Genomic DNA, 4,886 nt, shown 5'->3' on the forward strand with positions numbered 1-4,886 from the left:
GAGGGAGGTAGAGAGGAATAGTTGTGGGCAGTGTCCACTTGGATCTTGGAATGTCCCTCTCACCTCCTGGCACCTGCGCCTCTACTTCAAAGGCTGCTGAATGATCACAATCTGAGGCTGGTTTTGGTGGCAGGAGATGCACCAGAGCTGTCCAGGGCCTGTGGGATCCAAGATCACAGGCACGATTACAACACGAGAGGCACACGCTCCAGCCTGCTGTTTCCGGCTCCTGCTTTAGGACTTCAGAGGCAGCTTGGGCTGCAAGGGTCTTCCGGGCCCTCCCTGGCCATCCCTCTGACTGCAGACGGATGAAACCAGCTATCCCTCCAGCCTACCCTGGGAGGCGGTGTGTGTGGGGAGCTTATTGTTTGAGCTGCTTCCTGGTCATGTAACTCTCCCCTCCAGGGAATCCCTGCAGATGTCTATTTTAAACCTCCCTTGCGGCGGTCCCTGTTCATTTCCTTTGCCTGGGCTCCTCCCCCCAAATAGGAACCCTTCAGCCTGGATGTTGTGGAGCGGCTTCGCTCCGGCTTTCTTGTCGTAAGGAAGTCGGTAAGGAAGCGCCCTGCCCCGCATACGGTGCTTGATGCTTTTCAAACCTCTCGTGTTGCATCCCACTTGAATGGCCCTTTACAAGAATCCTCTGAGGCAGAAATACCTAGGAGTATTGCCTCCATACTACAGAAGAAATGGGGATGCAGAGCGGTTAGGTGACTTGTCCATGTCCCAGAATGAATAACAGGCAGTTCTGGGTCTTTGACTCTTGAGAGCAGCCTGCTCAGATCCCGATCCCTCATCACAGGTGCCCCCTCCACATGGAAGGTGTCCTGGGAGATTGGCTTAGTGGCCACATTTACATCTGATGAGCCGACTCCCCAGCTGCGGGGGAGTGGACCAGGGTGGGTTCGTGATCTGGGGTGACCACCTAGAGCCTGGGCTGCACTGATCAGCCTTGTGCTCTAGCATTTGAACGAAGGCCAGAAACTGAGTGAAGAGGCACGTGGAGTCAGGGTCAGAGCCACGTGCTGATGGAAGGCATGGAGGGATGGGCACTGTGAGCTCCATCCATAGAGGGAAAACTGGGAAGGTGTGTGAGGGGCCGCCCGGGTGGAAGACCGGGTGACCTCGGAGAGGGACAGGACCTGGGGGCTTTTGGATCCCATGAGCTGCCTGGATGTCCCCAAATCAGGCAACCCTGGCAGACCCTGAAGCTTTTCAACAATCCCCCTTTTCCAGAGGTGGGGACCTGATGATAACAGAGACGGCAGGGCCAGGGCTCTCTTAGATGTAAGCGACAGAAGGCCCAACTCACACTGGCTTAAGCAAAAAGTACAGCTTATTGGCTCAAGGCGCTGAAAACTCCAGGGGCAGACCTGGGCAGGTCCAGTGAGATCCAGGGGCTCAAGTGATGCTTCGGGGCTTGTGGCCTGCTCTGCTTTTCCCTGCTGGCCTCTCTCCTCATGGTGGCAAGATAGCTGCCAGCAACACCAACACGACATACTCCCCACCTCTCAGCAACTCCAGCAGAAAGTGAGCATCTCTCTCCCCAAGAGTTTCAACAAAAGTCCCAGAACTAAGTTCCACTGGCTCTGACCATGTCACATGCCCGTTCCAGAACCAATCTCTGGGGCTAAGGATACAGGATATTCTGATTGGTCAGGCCTGGATCACACGTTCTCCTCTGGAGCCCACGTGTGTGAAGTCAGCTCTGCCCAAAGCCCAGGGACCAAGAGCAGAGAATGGTGGTTTTACCAGGAGCATCAGGGCAGTGGGTCTCAAGAAGAGTGCGTTAGTCAAGGTAAGCTACGTGCTGCAAAAAAACCCCCAACATGTCAGTGGCTAACACAGTACAATTTCATTTCTTGCTCCCATCGTTAGCAGGGCTGGGGCTCTACTTCCCATATCCATTCAGGGACCCAGGCTGGTGGAGGCTCTGTCATCTTCATCATATAGCTTCCAAGGACACCCTGGGTGATGACATCCAGCCGGCCAGCAGGAGAATAAAGCAAAGGTTACATTTTGTTTGGTCCAGGCCCTGGGAGTGACACTGAGCAATTGTATTGACCAGAACTCAGTCACATGACCACGTCTCAGTGCAGGGGAGAATGGGGAGGCAGTCTCTACCATAAAGGGGAGATGGATGAATGCTGGGCAGACAAAAACAAGATCCCCCTGAGCTTTCCAAGTCCTTTAGCCTTTGTCAAGGGTTCCCAGCATGCCACAGTACTGGCCCAATCTTCCCAGCTGAGGTCTCCTTTATGATGGCTTGAACTCCACCTTCCCCCTTAATGCCTCACCTGCCCATCCTCTTTCCCTCTCAAGTTGAGAGGTGAGGAGGCTCAGTTATTCTGGATCAGCTGACAAACCCATATGTGCTTTATGGACAGGAGGCAGTCGAGCAAAGGGAGAGAGAGGACAGCTTTGGCTCAGAGACTCGACAGATCTGCGTGTCAACCCCGCGATCCTTTTCGGCTGTCCTTTACTGGTCCTTAAGCCAGCAGCCCCTTCCTCTTCTCCAGAGCCTGTAGCTAAGGGCAGACAGGGACTGGAGGGAGGCTGACCCATCACTCACAAAGGACTGGCATCTCAGCTGGGAAGACTATGTGTCAACATTGCTGCCGGCAGCAGCTAAACATTCATTCATTCATTCATTCATTTACTTCTGAAGTGCTTACTGTTTGCCTGGCATTGCGCTGGGTGCTAAGGCGAAAAGGAGACACAAAAGCTTAAGATATTAGATCTAATCTAGTGTTAAGGCGATCAGGCTTATGTCGGTTGAACAACTGGAGATGAAAATAAGACAAGCTGAAGCTGAACCTTCTACCGTGATTTAGAGATGATGCCACCCCACGGCATGAACGAGCAGCATATTTAGTGTCTCAGGGACCAGGCACCTGATCCCCTCATCCCAGAGCTGTCAGTACGGGGAGCTCCAGGTAAAATGATAATAATCAACGTAATAGCAGCAGCTACAACTATTATGTACGTCGGGCGCTGTGCTAAATAAATTATCCAAGTGCAAAGCTTTCATTCTCCCAACAGCCATGTAAAATCTAGGCTCACCCACCCCTGTTTTCACAGATGGAAAATCAAGGCTCTAAAAGCCTTCAGAAACCTGCTCCAAGTTATAAAGGTGGCAGCCCATCAGGTGGCAGCCCTGGGAAGGGCAGTCGGGTCTATTTGCTGCTCAAGCCCAGGTCTGATCGCCTGTGTGTTAAATTAAAGATGGCATCTGCCTGGATGGTCCTCCCGCTGCCCAGACAGCGCACCTGGAGGTGGTTGGTCTCCGCCAGGAGCTGCTCTGTACTGTGAGCGGCAGCCCTTTTCTGGGGCTGGGCTAGACCAGAGAGTGTGAAGGCCCAGTCCTGGGGATTTGGAGCTCAGAGCAGACCCTGGGGACGGAGGCTTCAGTTTCTTCCACTGGCCTCATCTCTTGAGCTGCTGTTTTTCTCCCCGAGAATAGCCATCCATCTGAGCAGGGCGTCTGAGGATGGCTCTCCTTCAGCATCTCCAGGCAGAAGCCTGGCAGAAGGAACACTTCTCCACCCCCTTGGTTTCCTATCCCATGATGGCTCTTCCATCTGGCTCGTTCATTCATGTGTTCATTCAACAAGTTAATATTGAGCCTCAGGGTCTGCCCTGCCATGGTCAGGGTACTGAAGGGGGTGGGGAAATGAAGAAGGATCAGTATGAGAGACAAGACACTTCCATATAAACAGGAATCCCGGGGGTAACCTGAGGAGGACCACGAGAAAAGGATAGGCCACGTCCTGTGTGTTTGAGAGGAGAGATCACCCCCAGATTTGGCAGGAGTTGGGGACGGGTGTGCATTAAGGAAAGCTCTGAGGAGGTGGGATTTGTGCTGGGCCTTGAAGAGAGGGTAGGATTGGACACGTGCAGCGGAAGGAAAGGACATCTGCGGTAGTGAGAAGAGCAGGGACACGGCCTGGAGGTGGGAGCACCTGGCCATGCCTGGGGCCTGGGAGCATGTCCACGTGCAGAACAAGTGCACCAGGAATCAGGACGGCATCAGCGGGCCAGCTTTATCCTCTAAGCTGTGAGCCGTGGTGCAGTCACTGCAGTCACAAGCCAGCGCCTCCGGGGTGGGGTCAGGAGAGCAGGAAATAAGGCCCCAGAGGTCCCGGGAAGAGGCTGGCCCAGCTGAGACACACTGTCTGAGCTGTCCCCGGCTGTCTGTTGCTCTCGGAAAGCCCTCCATTGACACATTCACACTCCAGCGTTACTTCTCAGGCCTAGCTGACCCAGTGGACCTAAGACACACACAGCATGGGGGCTGGAAGGAAAGTTTAAAGGGTATCTCACCCAGTGTTTAAAATTCGAAAAAGAAAAACCTGTAGGGTCCCATTATTCAACTGGAATCCCATAAACCCCAAAGGGAAAACAGAGAAGATGCTCCAGTTAAAGCAGGTGGGGGGCGGCCTCCCCATTCTGTCTCCCCATCACTCCCCACAGCAGCTCCTGGGGCACCCCTGGGAAACCTAGGACTGGGAGAACTCGCCCATTTTTATTTTACAGGTGGGGAATCTGGTGCTGGAAAAGAGGCACAGGGACGCCAGATGGCTTCCCAATGCCTCAGGGATCTTCTTGAGCTTGTGTCGAAGATCGGGGGAGAAAGGCAGTCAGTGCATAGGTGGAGGGGGTCTGATTTTCCAGGATGCATCTTCCTCCTTTGGTAGCAACGATGCTTGGGGCCTGCTGGCTGGGGCTGCCCTCAACACCCAGTCTGTAGCCTGGTGGCAGTTGGCACTGTGCTGGCTCCCCTGTGGTTTACCTCATCCTCAACCCACTGTGGGAGGGAAGGTGGACCAGCTCCTTCCTCCATCACACACATCAAGAATAGAGATGTGGGAGTTAGGATTAGTGGT

The sequence above is a fragment of the Globicephala melas genome, chromosome 1, assembly GCF_963455315.2.
Source record: "Globicephala melas chromosome 1, mGloMel1.2, whole genome shotgun sequence".
Taxonomy (NCBI): Eukaryota; Metazoa; Chordata; class Mammalia; order Artiodactyla; family Delphinidae; genus Globicephala; species Globicephala melas.